This window comes from Antechinus flavipes, chromosome 3, assembly GCF_016432865.1.
Source record: "Antechinus flavipes isolate AdamAnt ecotype Samford, QLD, Australia chromosome 3, AdamAnt_v2, whole genome shotgun sequence".
Classification (NCBI taxonomy): domain Eukaryota; kingdom Metazoa; phylum Chordata; class Mammalia; order Dasyuromorphia; family Dasyuridae; genus Antechinus; species Antechinus flavipes.
The window spans coordinates 609,722,171-609,740,605 of record NC_067400.1 but is presented as its reverse complement, the minus strand read 5'-3'; the positions used below and the strand labels follow the sequence as shown (position 1 = coordinate 609,740,605).

The following is an 18,435-nucleotide window of genomic DNA, read 5'->3' as shown; positions in this document are numbered from 1 at the left end:
TAAAAATCCTTAATTAAAAAAATAAAAAGCTAATTTAGGAAAAAATAAAATAAAATAATAGCTTTTTATTTTCAAAATATATACAAAAACGGCGAATGATTTTTGAGCTTCACAGCCTTCTAGGAAGAAGAAAATGCTTGTACTCTGCCGTTCTCTCTAGTTCTTTAGTCTATTCTGGGCACCAGAGTGGAAGAGGGAGATTGATGAACTGAAAAATGGTTAGAGAAAGACAGCCAGGATGATGCAGGGCCTGGAGTTCTCACTGAATGAGGAACAGCTGATGAAAATGGGAGGACTTCAGAGACATCAGCGGTGTCCTCAAGTATTTGGAGGGCTGTCATGTGGAGGGAAGACTAAAGACTTATTCCATTTAGCCTCAGAGAGCCAAACAATCAGCAGCAAAGGAGAAAATTGCAAAGAAGCAAATTTAGGCTCAACATTAGGAAAAACCTCCTAACAATTAGAGCTGTTCCAAAGTGGAACGCCCTGTCTCCAAAGATGGTTGTCAGCTATGCAACAGTAGGAATTCCTGGATTCCTTTCATGTGGAGATTAGACTAGATTCTCCAATTCTGTGATATTAAGAGAACCAGACAAGTCTTGTTTGTTTTTTTTTTAATTTCATACCGTATAAACCTTATAAATATTATTTGTGCTGATTTCATATGGCCTCCAATTTTTGTCTACCACCCACTGTTTTCACAGGAATCATACCTTTAACTTTTTTTAAGCAAACTAAATTGTGCTCACATAATTTATATACCAATTTAAGATTTCCTTTTGTGCTTTATCCGTGAAACATCCATCCTCTGCATGGAAAAGTTATCTGTCGAAGATTTGGATTCTATTGCCTTGGCACTGCTTTTTCATTGTGAATATATCTTGATAGAAGTGTTCCTCCTTCTCAGAACTGGTATTATCTTGGTTTTCTGAGGGACAAAAAAAGATCTATGTGTGAATCCAAGAAATGGATCTCTGGTCAGATCTCATACTTTTATAACAGTGACTTATTGACAAATATTTAACACATGGCTCTCTAAGGGATAGAAGGGAATGAGCACAAGACATACTTTTAAGTTGAATCTGCATTATTAACATTTTCTCCATCACTTTTTAAAATGTAGACAAACAATAAAACAATAAATCAAGCCTCAATTTGTAGGATTTGTGGACTTCCAGAATAATAATAATTAATCACACTGAACATTTAACAACCAGCTCTCTGGGAGTTGGCTCTAACACATCCCTTCTTTGCACATCCCATCTTTACTGGTTTTGAAAGAAACCACCAACAGGTTTTTTTTTTTTTGGTAATTTTTTGTCTGGTTTATTTGCCAATAAACAAAAACAACAATTCTGCTATTCTTTCCTCTCCATATCCTGGGAACCACAATTGGAATGGGATAAGAACCATGCATCCCTTTACTTAATGTCCTAAATACAAATCAATGAGAGGGTTCAAGACTTATCGCGAGCGCTTATTTTACGATCAAACTAGAATTCATCTGCTTGCCTCCCCATGGCAGTAATCCCTGAAATTTAACCATGAACTCACCAAATATCTAGTGAAAACCACTCAGATAACTGGAACACTTAGGAGGCACACTGAGTCTGGAAGTAAGGAAGAGCAGATACCAAATACTTAAGTAAACAATCTGTAACCATGGTGATATTTGCCTGATGGTATCTAGTTCACAACAGATCAAAAAGCAGGCTCCATGGTGAGAGTTTGACTGTGTGACTGAACATATGTGAATGTGCAGTGCATCCGGTGTGATCACAGGCAAGTCGCAAAAGCTCCATGGGTCTCATCTCCCTCATCTATAAAATGAGGGGTGTAAACCAGCTGGCCTCTGAGGTCCCTAACTCTTAATTGATGATGCTTTCTCTCAGCCTACACTCCCACACAGTACAGAAGCTAAGGCTTCATCCAGCACACACAAGAATAAGCCAATTAGAGACTTCTCACGTCTATGACTCTTTCCTCCCCACCAACCAAACCAAACTTTTTTCATAATGCATAATTCATATAAAAATTATCATGTCACTCAATAGCAGTATGTGATACAGAAATTGCTTGCATCTTTTAAATTGAGTATCAAAATCGCATTCAAAAACACTAAGAATCTCTGAAAGATAACATGTGTTGAAGAACCGTGAGATTATTAGAAGTGTGTGGTGAGAATTCTCCAAAATGTTTTGAGGTTATAAAGAGGTCTGTCCTCCCATGATAGAGTAACCGTCTGTGGGTTTCAGAAAGAGAACAGAATGCAAAGAGACTGATCCCCAGCCACAAAGATCTCACTTGGCTGGGAAATCAGGCCTCCTGGGAGGAAGCTAAAAGCATGGTGTGAGGAGGGGCTTGGCCCACATGCCAGGGAAGGGTGGTTCTTGTGGCTTCCTTACCATGCTTTGCCACCACTCTCTGCCAGTTTCTTATAGACCTAAGTAGGGGAGAGTGAGGTGGAATAGTATGGGAAAGGCCATAGCTAGAGAGGTCTGAGGAGACAGTTATATCAAATGGTCAGATCAAGAGGCATCTGAGTTCTCCTGCCGGGCTCATTTCACACTGAGATCACGTTTGATATTAGCGATCCTGCTTTGATTTTGAAAAGTGAACATTTACATTCTCTTAGCACTACAAACCTTCTGGGGGATTGGTTAGGCTAGGGATCCTCAGCCTCACATCTGTAGGGAGGCAGGACCTATGCAGTGGGGGTAAAATAAATGAGTAAAAAAGCAACAAACTTTCAGGGAACTCAGGTATCCTTCAGTAAGAGCACAGCTATCTTTGCAGAGGGACAGTGGCCTTCCTGGATGTTTGAGTTTTACAGATGCTAAAGATTCCAGACACCTGAGGATCCTAGCAAAGAGAACACAAATGGACCGTTCTGGATTGTAAAAAGCTTATCTAACTTCTGCAGCATAGAACCTGGAAGAAGGCAAGATGGAAGACAAACTTTTCCATTCACATGATCTTCCCCCACATTGGGAGCCCCATTCCAGAGGACAGTCCCTGCATCTAGCAGCCCTCACTGCCCACTTGGGATCCTTGTGTACCAAAGTGGAAACTTCACTCTCTCAGATGCTGTGAAGATACAAGAGATGAGGGAAGGGACCAAAGGGAGAGGAAGAGGCTTAGAACTGGAAAGTCAAGGCAGACACCAAGAGGGCTTGTGGTAAAGTGAGACACTGGCCGAAGGCGGCACCGCTAAAACAGAGATGCTGACATGATGGGACACCACAAAATTGCAGATATGTAACTGTATTTAACCAAATTGACCATAATTGAGCCTCAGGGTTGAATGGAGATGATGCCATCTCTGGATTTTGGGGACATGCACTTGAATACTGCCTCTGACACCTAGGCAAGTCCTTTGACCTCTCTTTCTCAATTTCCTCATTTGTAAAAACAGAAGATTGGATTTAATTGTTCAGCCTCCATTTGGGTGGATATAGAGCTGGAAAGGTCTACCTTTCCAGCTCTATATCCACCCAAATGGAGGCTGAACAATGAAATTCAAAATTGTAAGAGGGTTAAAGAACAAACCAAAAAAAGAATAATTATATGAAAGAAAAGATAATGATGAAACAACATGTCCAAATTCCTTAGACATAGCTACAGACACACTCAAGGAGAAAAATCACACATAATAACATACAACCGTCACCCCACAGCACCCTTGATTACCCCCTTGTCATGAGAGAGGGGATTGTGTAACTCACTGAAACTATGAGATATTCTTTGCAAAGCAAAGAATCCAAGGCAGAGAGGTCACAAGCAAGAGTTCTGACAAAAGGTGATTCACTGGAGTAGGAAATGTCAAACTATTCCAGAATCTTTGCCAAGAAAACCCCATGGTCGATAGTAAAATGATAAAAGAGATGACACCGGAAGATGAGCTCCTCAGCTTGAAAGGCATCCAACCCGACACTGGGGAAGAGCAAAGGACAATTACAAGTAGCTACAGAAAGAATGAAACAACTGGACTAAAGCCAAAAGGAAGATCAGCTGCTGATGTGTCTGGAGATGTGATGGAATGTCAAATGCTGTAAAGAGCGATATTACATCAAAAGTTGGAATATAAGATCTGTGAACCAAGGTAAGCTGAATGTGGATTACCTAAACTGAACATCTACATCCTGGGTGTCAGTGAACTTAAATGGATGGGAATGGTTGAATTTAGTTCAAGTGACCATTATATATATTACTGTGAGCAAAAATTGCTTCGAAGAAATGGAGTAGCCTTTTATAGTCAATAAAAGAGCAAGAGAAGCAGAATTGGAATATAATCTAAAAGATGAAGCAGGGCAAAGACTATAGGTTTTCACCAAGATAACCCACTGATCATAACCAACACTCTTTCAACAATCTACAAGGTGACTTGATTACATGGACATCACCAGATGGTCAATAAAAAAATAAGATTGATTGTATATTTTGTGATCAAAGATGGAAAAACTCTGGACAATCAGTTAAAACAAGACATAGAGCTGACTGTGGCTCACATCATAAGCTTCCTGCTGAAAAATTCAAGAAAGAAAAATCATCACACCATAAAGGCATGACCCAAATAATATGAATATGAAGTGAAGGTGACAGATTTAAGGGATTAAATGTGGTAACTAAAATGCCTGAAAAAATATTGAGAAAGGTTCACAATATGATATAGGAGACAGAAACAAAACTATTCCAAAGAAAAAGAAGAGCAAGAAAGCAAAATGGTTGTCTGACGAGGCTTACAAACAGCCAAAGAAAAGAAGATATAAGTAAAAGAGGAAGGGAAAGAGCTACCCAACTGAACATAGAATTCCAGTGAATAGCAAGGAGAAATAAGATTTTATTAAATGACCAATGCTAAGTAATAGAACAAAACAATGGGATGGAAGGGACAAGAGATCTCTTCAAGAAAATTAGAGATATCAAGGGAACGTTTCATGAAAAAATAGACATGATAAAAGACAAAAATTGTAGGGACTTTCTGGAAGCAGAAGAGATTAAGAAGAGGTGGCAAGAATACACAAAAGAACTATATAAGAAAGATGTTATCATCACCAGTAACCAAGAAAGATGTTAACATGACCATGTTGGTGTGAGCCAGATATCTTAGAGAATAAAGTTAAATGGGCCTTAGGAAGTATTGCTAACAAAGGGCTAGAGAAAATGATAGAATTCTAGCTGAGAGATTTAAAATCCAAAAAAAGGATGCTGCTATTAAAATTCTGCACTCAATATAGCAGGAAATTTGGAAAATTCAAGTGGCCACTGGATTCAAAAAGATTTTCATCTTAATCCTAAAGAAAGGCAATGATAAGGAATGCTCAAATTACCAAAGAGTTGCCCTTATTTCACACACTAGCAAGGTTATGTTTAAGAGCCTGCGATTTAGGCTTCAGCAACATGTGAATCCAAAATTACCAGAAGAGCAAGCTGGTTTTCAAAGAGGCAGAAGAACCAGAGACCAAATTGCCAACATTTGCTGCTCTATGGAGAAAGCAAGGGAGTTCCAGAAAAAAACATCTTTTGCTTTATTGAATACACTAAAATTTTTGATTGTGCGGATCACATCAAAATATGGCAAGTTCTCAAAGAGATGGAAGAGCTGAATCATCTTGTTTGTCTCCTGAGGAACTTCTATATGGGTCAAAAAGCAACAGTTAGAACCAAATGTGGAACAACTGTTTGTTTTAAGATTGGGAAAAGAGTTATGACAAAGCTGTGTTTTATCACCTTATTTATTTAACTTATATGAGAGAGTACATCATGTGAAATGCCAAGTTGGATGAATCAAAAGCTGAAATTAAGGTTGCCAAAAGAAATATCAACAATCTCAGAGATGCAGTAGATACCACTCTGATGGCAGAAGGTGAAAAAGAATTAGGAAGCTTCTTGAGGAGGGTGAAAGAGGAGAGTATAAAAGTTGGCTTGAAGACTAACATTTAAAAAATGAAGATCTTGGTAATTAGTCCCATCACTTCCTACCAAATGGAGGGAGAAGAAATGGAAGCAATGTCAGAGTTTGTATTCTCGGGCTTAGAGATCAATGCAGACAGTGACTGCAGCTATGAAATTAAAAGATTTTTGCTCTTTGGAAGTCAAATGTGGCAAATCTGAACAGTACGCTAAAACGCAGCTAGATCATCTTGCCCCCAAAGGCCTACAATCAAAACTATGGTTTTTCCAGTAGCAATGCATGGCTATAAGAGTTGTACCGTAAGGAAAGCTGAACACTAAAGAATCAACCCTTTCAAATTATATCACTGGAGAACACTTTTGGGAATCCCTTGGACAGCAAAGAGATCAAATCAGCCAATACTTAAATTAATTAAGGCTATTTGCAAATATTGAAACTGAAGCTTAAATACTTTGACCACATAATGAAATGATGGGACTCATTGGAAAATCCCCAGATGACGGAAAAGATTGAAGGCAAAATGAAAAGGGAATGGGAGAAAATGAGGTGGATAAATAGTGTCATAAAAGCAATGAATATGAGCTTGAACAGACTTTGAGAGATAGTAGAAGATAGAAGTATCTGTTTGCTATGATTCTTGGGGTCATGAAGAGTCAGACACAACCAAACAACAACAATGTAATCACAAAAGAAAAGATATTAAAAATTAGAAAAGAAAAAAGAAATAAACTGTTTTTAATCTTAGAGAGATGCCCAATAATCTTCCCTTTATTAATAACCTGTTGACCCTGTTGGTAAAATTTTTAAATTACCCCAAATCTATGTTTCTTGAACCTTTTAAAATATCATAGCTAAGGCTAACCATGAAGGGATCCGAGCCATTAACTCTAGATTCTTAACAAGGAGCTTCCCTCAATTGGGTCCACAAGAAGATTTTTTCTACCAGGAGAGTTCTCTGCTCTTGACCTGCCATTTACCAGAAAATGAAGATGTTTTTCCCCTGATGATATTCTATGACAGCATCAATAGTGATGCAGTTTCAATGCCCAACCTTCTTCTAACAATGACAGATGACTTTGGCATTAGAGATCTTGGATGCTATGCAAATATAACATTAAGAACTCCTAATATTGCAAAATAGACAAAGGGGGAGTGAAATTCACTCAGCACTTAGCTGCACCTCCAAATTGTGTACAATAAATAGAGTTGCTTTCCTGACAGGTCCTTACCCTGTCTGATCAGGGATGGCTTTATGCTCTAAGGTTGAAATGTGCTTATTTTTGGCTTCTTCAGGTAGACCGCCTACAAATGAAATCATTTTCGCCAAGCTTTTGGAGAATCAAGGCTTCAACTCCAATATGAAAGTGGTTGCTTGGGATAAACCATAACAGCAGAGATGAATTCTGTCACCATATTTTAAGTTATGGTTTTGACCATTTTATGAACTGCCAGTGACCAATTTGAAAGAGGCACTGTGTTCACCACAGGGATTTCCATGTTCATTTTCACTCTCCTGCAAATTGTTGGTCTTTTGTGACTTAGAGGCACTCAGACGCCTTGGCCTGTTTGGGTGTCCTCACTGGGTATTCTTTTCTTGTCTTTTATTAGCAGCCACCATAATTGGATTCAGCCTGATTCCTTCATTTTTTCCAACCTTTAAAGTGCATTTTGATGAGGAATCATGAGTTTGTCCAGCAGCCAATGTCTTATGAAAATCTCACTCAGAGGTTGACCAAGGAAGCTCTCAAGTTCATAAACAAGTTGCTGTTGCTTGTGTACTTGGATTTTGCTAATGAAAACTGGCTAACATCCATTTCCATGGTGACAATCAAGCATTATCCCTATTTTAATCTTCTTTCCCTTATTCAAAAGATATCCATAGAGGTAATAAAATAGCCCATGGGGAGGGTAGTTGGTCTGAATAAAGTAATAAGAAAAATCAAAAGTGTGTACTTGATAACTCCAGTCTCTTATATTAAACACCCTGGACTAATTTAAAAGAAAAGAAATGAAATGAAATAAACTGGAAATCTCCCCAAACCCCTGTGGAAATTATAAATCCAATTAAAAGCTTTTCCTTAAAAAGACTAATAAAATGGACCAACCTTGAGCCAATGTGATTAAAAAGAGGGCAGAAAATCAAATAACCAAACAGCAAATATCAGGTGAAATCATAACAATAGCAAAAGAAATAAAACGAATGATCAGAACCTACTCTGCATAGTTACACAGTAACAAAACCAGGAACACAAAAGAAATGAACTTTAAATTGATGGTCTTGCCAAGCAGAGGCCATTTCATTTTTCTTATTGTATTCCACAGTCTAGGTTGTGAACTTGTAAGCTCTGAAAAGTTAGAAGAGACAAGAAAAGACCAGAAGCAAGGTCTTGAGGAGCCACCTGCTTGAGCCAACCCAGAAGTACATTGACTGGACTTCTGAGATGCTGTGTCCTGTGAGCAAAATGTAATTCATTTAATCCATCCATCAGGGAGTAGACTTGGTGGAAATGTTTTACAGTCACCTTTTTGATTTGGAATCATCCTTCCCAAGGACTGAGGAAGAGAAAAGGTGCCTCCAATTTCAGGGACATTATACATTAGAAACTAATTGTTAACTGTTAATAAGCTATCTATATGAAGAAGATATCCATGGGTTAAATTATATTGGGCCCTAATCAATCACAACAAGAGTGAAAAGGATGCACCAGAATGGGAGCTTGAACCAAGACGTTAGAAGAAATAACCTGAACCTCTCAAGAGTCCCCCTAGAATCTTGAAGGGGAAAATGTTGGTAGGCTTTGGGGACCCATCTTGCTATAGAGTGGAAATTGCAATAAAAAAATCCCAGAGACTGAAAATGTTACAAGTGGAAGAGAGAAGAAAGGAATGAGCATTTATTTGGCACCTATTATATGCCAGGCACTATACTAAGTGTTTTATGAATATCTAATTTCATTCTTAACACAACGGGGGGAAGGTGATATGATATTGTAATTTGACACACAGCTTAGTATCTGAGGGTAGATCTGAATTCAGGTGCTCTAGATTCCCTAGCTGCCAGTAGAACATAATAAGCTTCTCCAGGACAGGGGCTGCCTCTATTATTATTATCAGTCTTCATATCCTTAGAGACATCTACAGAGTCAAGCATATGACATCACCCTCACAAGCACTGATATGATGATTTTAAATCTCCAAATGGTGGGGGCAGCTAGGAGGTTCAGTGGATGGAGCACCAGCCCTGGAGTCAGGAGGACCTGAGTTCAAATGTGACCTCACACACTTAACACTTCCTAGCTGTGGGACCTTGGGCAAGTCACTTAACCCCAATTGTCTCAGTAAAAAAAAATAATAATAAATCTCCAAATGGTTTTCTGTGCTATCTCCTTTGAGCCACACACACAACCACCCTGGGAATGCAGTGTTATTATTCCCCCTGTTTTGGCATTGAGGAAACTCAGATAACCAGGGGTGAAGTGTCTTGACCAGGCTCACAGAACTCATGTGCCATACAGTCTGATTGTGCTAAAGAAATGCGAGTCGGGTGGGAATGCTGGATGCAGAACACAGCATCCTATGACCTTCTGTATTTCTCTTGGAAATGAACACACGTTTCCATGTTGGATCCCATGTGCTCCCTGTTAAGTCAACCACAGAAAACCCTCTTCGGTGCTACAAACAGAAGAGGCTGATGTAGACTGGCAAACAGGTCTGATCCTCCTGGCAGAGCCGCCTGTCTGCCTAAAACGGCGGCCCACAGGAGGCTGGTTCTTTCTCACGCAGGAACAATCAACAGAGCCCAGCTGTGAGCATCTGTATTCTGGATGGGGCTCCTCTGTTTAGAAGAGCCCTTGCTCTCCCAGCAGAATTCAAAGGTTTTCCTTCTCCAGCACAGGCTGCTGAGCGGACCCATTCAGAACATCCCCTCCCCTTGTCGTGTGGTACTACTACTGCCCTCCATCAATACCTCTCTCTTCCCAGTCCACCCCCACTAGCACTTCTCCCAGCCCCCACCTCCCAGTCACAGCCACCCCTTAACATGAATGATTCCCAGGAAGCGCAGTGCAAGAATATTGGCAAAATGATCTCTCTGGGATCTCACTGCTCCAAGAAATGGATAAAGACAATTTATCCTGGGTGCAATCAGTGGGAATATATTGTATAGCAACTGAGGAGAGGAGGTTCTGGGAGAGAATGACAATGAAAGAGCTTTCCAAGGAGCAAATTAGGAAATTTATCCCAGTTCCAGCTTGCTTGTCTCTTGCTCTCCGGGCTTAAAGATGGCCAAGAAAATGATGAAAGTCCCTGTCCAAACATGCAAGAAAGCACCAGGATTAGAATACAAATACCTCATGGGCTTCTTAGGGAAAATTCAAGTAGAGGACAAAGAAGGGTGGCTCAACCTCCCCAGCTTTCCAGACAGGCTTCCTGGCAGCAGGACAGAGAGCTAAAATGTGAAAATTATGACAGATCACGGGAACAAAGGAATGGATATTTAGGAGCTGGGAGGGGCAGCAGAGACGGCTGCATCTACCCCGCCCCCTCCCTCACCTCCAATTTATGAATTAGGAATATGAGACCCCGAAAGGTCTCAAGTGAGTTATCCAGTTAATAGATGGAAAAAGGAGAATTCTAAACCAGCACCCTTTCCACCATGCTGCCTCAGTACATACATTCACTTCAGGCCGGGTATCTCATTTTACCCTTGCAAAAGCCCTGTGCAGTGGGTATTATGGGTATTATCATCTGACAGATGAGGCTCAGGAAAGTTAAATGGTTTATTTAATAAAGGGCAAAGCCTGGATCTGACTCCAAGCTGGGTCTTTCCCCCATATCCCACTTCCACGGAAGGCAAGAAATCAGATTGTAGAAAAGCACAGTGAACCCGAGACAAGAGCCAGAGGTGGAGGAGCTTCTGTACCCACCCTGGCCAGTTCCCGGGACTGGAGCGCTCATCCCTCGCTCTCCACTAGGGGGAGGTCTTAACTCTGGCCACCAAGCACAGAGCAGGGTCAGTCCTGGGGGGACCGCACCCAGCAACCTTCCGAGCTGAAAATCACCATCCGGGGATCACGCACCGACCCAGGAAAGAGACAATAAAGAGGAGGAAGCCCCAACCTAATTACAGCTGGCCTAGCAGTCATGAGGCTTCTGCCCCACCCCTGGGAGATGCAAACTTGCTGCTGATTGAGCACCCTCCACTGCAGCTCTGGGGGGGAGCAGCGGTCCCAGGTTTACGGCCTCACCCCAAAGCGCCAATGCTTTCAGGATGGAGCTCCCCAAAAGTTTCCAGAAGAGCTCTGCATTCATTCCATCAGACAGCCTACGCGGGTCATCTCCACATATATATATATGTTCCATAGGATGCAAGCCAATCCAACTCCTGCTGAATCAGCAAAAACTTACTGCACACCAGTGTTCAGAACCATACAATTGTCCAAACTCCTCTGGGATACCCAGGGTTCCTCTCCTCTCTTAAATCTGATCTGGCAAGACAAGAAGCAAGTAAAGTAACAAGAAGCTCAGTGGAAAGACTCTTAGGTTTGGATCCAGGGAACCAGGTTTGAATTTGACTGTCACTGACTCTGTTTCCCTGTGACCTTGAGCAAATGACAGCAACTCCTAGATCTCAGTGACCTCATCTATAAAATACTTTGCATGCCTTTTTTCCCACTATTTTTTCCTTGAGGATTTTTTGGGGGGAAGAAGGAGAAATCTACATTTTCTTTCGAACATAACTTTTATGGAACTGTTTTATGTAACTTCACAAGTGCCTTCTCAGTGAGGGGAGGAGGAGAGGAAGGGAGAGAATCTGGAACTCAAAGTTTTAAAAACCAATGTAAAAACATTGTTTTACATGTAACTGGGGAAAACAGTTTTTTAAAAAGTTGAAAAAAATAAAGTGCTTCGAAGATCCCAATCAAGTCTGTATCTTAGTCCCATGATCCCGTGATGTGAGATTGCTCCCTCTCTTCAGCCTTTTATCTTGTGATCAGAAAGCTGACATACATAGATGGAACCAATAGCAAATTTATATTCTCTAATCTCAACTGCACCCTCATTGTAGCAAGGCATGAATTCTGTTCCTCCATAATCAGCTTGCTCTCCCACTCCCCACAATGACTGGTCCAAACCTTATTTTTCCTCAAGCTTCTTGGAGGCACCCTCTCCCCGGACATTTTTCGGCCAAGAACCTTGTCTCATATTTCATTGGGGAAAAAATGGAGGCATTTCTTCTCTCCCTTCCCCCTCATCTCACATCATTCAAGCATCATCCCCCACCATCTCTTGCACTCCTGTCTCAGATGAAGCCACGGCCCTTCCTTTTGCCAACACCAAGAGAACAGAGCACTCTTAGCACAGGGTATGGTCAATACAAAGGCCTGGAGGTAGGAGATGAGAGTAGAAAAAAATTATTATTAGACATTCAGTGATTTTTCTCACATAATTCCAACTTGCTCACAAGAATGTATGGACCCTTATCTTCCTCCCCCTTCATTCTGGTACTTATAGGATCACTCAATACAATAGCATTGTTATAAATATGCTGCAAAGATATAAGGGACTCGGGAGTGTATAAAGTAAGTTAGTTTATCAGGGGCAGTCCTTGGAAGATCTACACTTATAGATGTGGGAATTTCCTTTTATTTCCTATCCTGAAACTTAAAGTCTCTCCCCTGTTCTCACACTTGGCTGGGGATGAAGAAATTAGCAGATTTCTTGGTCCTCCCATTGCATGTTTCCCGTTCCTCATCATACACGGTCAAAAATGGCAGAAAACTCCTCCCTTGGGAAGAAGTTAATATTAATTAACTCATTAAACATGTGCACTCAGTGCTTGTAATTACCTTTATTCCACTTCTCGTTTGGGAGTGATTTTTATCAGTTTCTTAGTTCAGCGGATCACTATCTTGTGTTATACAACAGAATCGTCAGCTGATGTGACCTTTCTTTAAATCCTTGTCCCTATATGGAATTACAATTGTATAGCTTGCTCACAGCATCTATCATGGAACTTCTGGATCTTAATATTTTAACATGTGCAAAGTACCCTTCCAGCTGGAGAGGAGCCTTTAAGTGTACAGTTGTGCTACAATGCAAATGTTTATTATCAACAGTCAGTCTGGTAATCATTAAGCATTTATTAAATGTCTACTATATGTCAATCACCATGCTTGGTAATACAGAGATAAAACAGTCCTTCCCCTCAAGGAACTTGTATTCTACCAGTGTAGACCATGTACAAAATGAACACAAAGTAATTTGGGGAAGGATACTTACACTGGAGGAGGTGTTATGTTCTGAATAAAAAAATTATCACCACCACCCCCCTTCCTTGCCATTAGGACTGGGAGAATTGAGTCAGGAAACACCTTGGAGCTCTGACCACCTTTCCATACCATTGTGTCATAAACTCCAGGTACATTATCTCAGTGCTTGCTAGGATAATTCCCCCTCCTTTTGATTATTGCCTCTCACCTTGCTGTCTCCTGCTCTTGCCCTTCTTATCTTGACCCATATTCTGTCAGGATTAAGTTATGATTCTTTCCTGTAATTATGGCTGTGTGACCCTTCCCTCCCCATCCTTACCTCCCTTATCTGACTTTGTTTCCCCTATAAGATTGTAAACTTAGGTTATGTATTCTGTTTGTAAACCCTAGTTAGCTAAAACCTTGTAAGTTTCCTGCCTCAGTTTATCTGTGCCAAATGCTTTGGATATGAGTCCCATTTGATCAGCTAGATTAAACTCTCTACATTAAAAACCAATCTCCTTCTGCCTCAGTTTCTCTGGTGTTACAGAGGGAGCCAGGAAGCTTGCAATTGGAGGGTTTTTGTCTCTATAGCACAAGCCATGTAGAAATATCTGCAAAAAACTCTTCTTTCTCCCCCTCTCTTGTTTGCAGCAAGGACATTCCAAGCAAATAGACCGTCCACTCTCAGAAAAGTTTTAGAACCGGGGTGGGGAACCTTTTCTACCAAGGGCCATTTGGATATTTATAACATCATTTGTGGCCCATTTAAGATTTTCAATTTAAAGAATTCAAGCAGTGGGAAATTGTTATCACCTGTGGTCCACTTTGTGGGCCAGATCAGATGATTTCGCATTCAGACAGATGTTCCCCACCCTTGTTTTAGAGAAATAGGAAGTTGACATAGTAAGCGGGTAGTTGCTGATGTCTCATTTGTCACTTTTTTTTTTGGTTTGATTTTGTTTTATTAGAATACCGTGGTTTCTCTTCTCTCTTTTGGGACATGTTAAAGCTTGAGGTCTGAGTGCCTTCCACACAGTATTAATTCTGGCACAGGTGGCTGCTCTTTCTGACATCATCTTCTCAATTATGGTTTCTACTCACATCATCTCCCAGCAGTGGGTGTCCCTCAAGACTGGCCTGGGCCTTCTTCCCTTTTCTCATCAGCTCCATGGATTCAATTATCTCTCTAGAGATGCCTCCAAGAGCTCTATATTCAGCCACAGGGTCTCTCTTGAGATCTCTTTTAATGACATCTATCTCATACTCAGAAATAAATTTAGTAGGGTTTGGGAAAAGGGAGTGTCTGAGTCTGTGCTGCTTCAAATTTAAAAGGCACAAAGCAGAACTTATTACCTTTTTTCCCTCAAACCCCCTTCTCCCAACAGCTCAATTTCTATCAAATTCACTCCCATTCTTCCAGTCACCACCATTCTCCACTGGATCTCTTACTGTCCTTTTCTGCACATATCAGGCTCTTGCCTTCTCTCCTGGGGATTATTGCAATAATTTCTTAATCATTCTCTACACCTCAACCCTCTTCCTTTCTCTACCAGGGGTCCTCAAACTTTTAAAATAGGGGGCCAGTTCATTGTCCCTGAGACTGTTGGAGGGCCGGACTATAGTAAAAACAAAAACTTTGTTTTGTGGGTTTTAAATAAAGAAACTTTATAGCCCTGGGTGAGGGGGATAAACGTCCTCAGCTGCTGCATCTGATCCGCGGGCCATAGTTTGAGGATCCCTGCATCCATTCTACAAAACAGTCGTCAAAGTGATCTTTGTAAAGCACAGATCTGATCATGTCATTGCCCTCCTTAATAACTTCCCGAAGTTCCCTATTCAAGAGTAGTGAGGTGCTACAATGGTTAGAGTGCAGAACCTGGGCAGAAAGACCTAAATTCATATTTGACTATAGATATTTACTACCAGTGACCCTGTGATAGGGTGTAGCTTCTGAGGAAAATGTAGCAGTAATCCTGAGGTGCCTTGATCTCAGAATGCTACTGTTCTAACAAACTGTCTGTCAATGATCCTAAAGTCTCCTGGCCTTCCAAATATAACAATATAGTTTATATATTTCTTCTCCTAGTCTTCAGGGAAGATGTAGCAGTAACCCTGAGGCCCCAGGACTTTAGGAGTGCTATTATTCTAACAATCTGTTTGTCAATGTCAAGTCTCCCGGCTTTAGGAATATAATATAGTCCTACAAACATTGCTGACTGCCAGATAACAATCTGTTGGTCAGTGAAAACAGAGTTTCTGAGACAAAGGGTGAGGTGCCTAGCAGATTACTCCTCAACCCCACCTCTAACCCATAAAATTCAATAATGAGCTGAATTCCAGACTACTCCTCAATTCTAACTCTAAGCCACAAAATTAGCATCTGATGACCTGAAGAACTGGATCCCTCTTTCTTTTCCTATACATTTCTCTGTTCGTTCCTGGTTCTTTGCTAAGTTCTTTTGGAACTTAGCCCGTTTCAATTGGCATTATAATTACAATAAACTTTGCCCCTTGACTTGGAGATGGATTCAAGCCTTCAAGCCTGCAGATTCTTTTGAGACTCTTCCCAATACTGGTCTGCAACCCCATCCCTTTTTTTTGGGGGGGTCTCCTTTTGAACCTGCGCAACTCATTTAATCCTGTTTTCCTTAATTTCCTCATCTAGTAAAATGTGCCAGAGAAGGAAAGACAAACCGGTGCAGTATTTTTACCAAGAACCCCCAAAAGAAGTCACAAAGATTCTGAACAACAAATTGTTAGCTCTGGGATTAGCCTATTGTCTCTAGGATCGAATATGAAATCTTTCGCTTGGCATTTATCTTTACAACCTGGCTCCAATACTCCTTTCCAGGCTTCTTTTATCAGATACATTATTTTCCCTTAGACTATGTTCGAAGCTGGTTTATTATATACAACGCTCCGTCTCCGACTTCAGTAGTTACTGTCTGCAGAACGGTCCTAGGGCCAGGCTGGGCGTTGCTGGAAGGGGCTGGTCCCCAGAAGCTCACTGCCTCAGCAGCCCCCGCACGCAACAGCCTGGGAATACTTCCAACGCTATGCAAACGATATGCAAATAAGCCCAGGGACCGTCTGCAGATGGAACGGACCTCGTTTCGGCACGTGGGAAGGAGCTAGCTCCCTCATTTTCTCCTGACTTTCCTTACCGCGTTTATTTGTCTTACCTGTTACCATCCCTCCTTGAATGTCCAGCCCACGAGCAGCATCCGAGATCAGCACGCGGATCCCCAGGGAATTTCGAGAGCATCCATCACCATAGCAACGGCCCGCCCCCCTCCGGAGTTGGTCCTTGGGAAGCTGTAAGTACGCATGCGCCAGATCAAAACAGAGCCTGCGAAAAACAACCAGCCGGTCGTAAACAGATTTTTTGGCCCCACCCCTCAGTCAAGCGGAACTCCCACTTCCGGGGCCTTCCCCTGCACCAGCTTCCCTCTCCCTTTCGCCCTTAGCCTTTTGCAGCGAGCGCCGCCTCCCCTGATGACGTAGAGTCGGTGCTGCGGTGGCGGCTCGCCCAGCAACTCAAGTAGAAGTACCGTCGCAGGCCTCAAATAGCGGCCACCAGGAATAAAGATGGTCGCCGTGGAGTAGCGCGTCAGGATGACGTCACCCACTGGTGCCCGGCCCCTGTGCGATGATTAGCCAAAGATCTTGGGGGCGGGTCTTAGTGAGAAAGGCGTTCTAGCTGACGCAGGGTATTGCCTTAGACTCCGCCCAGGGGGCGGGGCGAAGGAGTCGGATAAGCTACCGGCCCGCCTCCTTTCTCCAGTTTCTCTCCACCTGCATTCACCCCTCCTTCTTGAGAGTCAGCTGCGATGATCTAAGTTCAAATCCTCCTTCAAACACTGTGTGAGCCTGAGCTTAAAAAGGTCAAGGTCTCCTACAGCATCCAGGGCCATCTCCAGGCGTCCTGATCGCTATCTTGTCACTGGCCCCAGATGGCCGCAAGGGAGACCCTGGTGACCTTGAACTGTCCTCCCCCACCTGCAAGGCATAACATCACCTCCTTGAGGTCATGGTCCTCTGAGAACGAAGGACAAACAGATAACCTGTGACCCTGAACAAGTCACTTAATCTCTGTGCCTCAGTTTCCTCCCCTGTAAAATTGGGGGGGTGGGAGGATGAGGGGGTGAGGGGGAGCTCCATGACCTCTAAGGATTTCTTCCCGCTCTGAATCTATGATGTAGAGATGTACACAATCCCTTTTTCCGCAGATAAAATGTCCAAAGGTCACCAACAGCCATCAGTTGTCCAAATAGATGATATATGTAGAGTGCTTTGTAAATCTTAAAGTTCTGGATAAACGTCAGCTTTTTGTGAATGACGTCTGCTTGATTGCATCCGTATTTGAGTCTCCTAAGTGAGAGCCATAATTACCCAAATTTATAGTACAGAACCTAGAACACTAACTAATTAATACTTATTGACTTGACTCAAAAGAGAATCTACCCAGAAAAATAAATGAAGTGTACTTGTTGTCCAAACAGTCCTTATACAGCTTGAGGGACAGCCCATAAAACTGGCCTATCAATACATGTCTATGGATGAACAGGAGGAGAGTGGGCTGGAACAAACAGAAATACATTTATTACTCTCTTACTATGTGCAGTGTGCCAAGCACTGATGTAAGCCCTGTTTCTAGCATCTATCTCAGAGATTTCGGAGACTGCTACTAGAGCTTTTAAAACCAGATAAGAGCTAAAAATAGAATGTTGGGAAAAGCAGTTTAAAAAAATCAGTGGAAAAATTGCTTGATATGAAGAAATTTCCCCTTTGGAGTGAGGGAGAGGAGAGTGTACGTGTGTGTGTGCTTTATCTATGATCCACAAATCTCTATGAAGAATCTGTGAAGTATACAGAGAGACAAAAGATGCTGAAGGGGTGCGGCAAAAGACCCTGTTCCTGGTAGTAACCTAGTATCTAAAACTAGATACAGTGAGAAGCAAACAGACCCTGCAGAGTTATCTTGTACAAACAGAGCTATCTTGTACTGATACCCACTGTTATTTTATACAATTTGAAGGCTAAGCTCTAGACGTCAACTCCCAAGGCTATCTTCTATAAACAGGACAGCCATTACTACCAACTGATTTACTGCTGTACACAATTAGCGTAATTAGCACATTATGCTCTGGGTCCTTTCCCATAAAAGGTTCTACTTTCCCCTTATTAATTTCTAGTTCACTAGGAACTTTGCCCAATCGTTAAGCATCACCATAAAGCTTTGCCCCTTGACTTGGAGAAGGTTTGAGC

General features: G+C 41.7%; 1 long non-coding RNA gene across 1 annotated transcript; it reads right to left on the bottom strand.

The window, feature by feature from the left end:
* Positions 1-599: 599 nt before the first annotated feature.
* LOC127556003 (uncharacterized) lies at positions 600-17,537 on the bottom strand. The gene is made up of 2 exons (XR_007952330.1): positions 16,350-17,537; positions 600-928 (listed from the first exon to the last, which is right to left on the bottom strand). It is a non-coding gene; the product is annotated as an uncharacterized LOC127556003 (long non-coding RNA).
* Between the last annotated feature and the right edge of the window lie 898 nt (positions 17,538-18,435).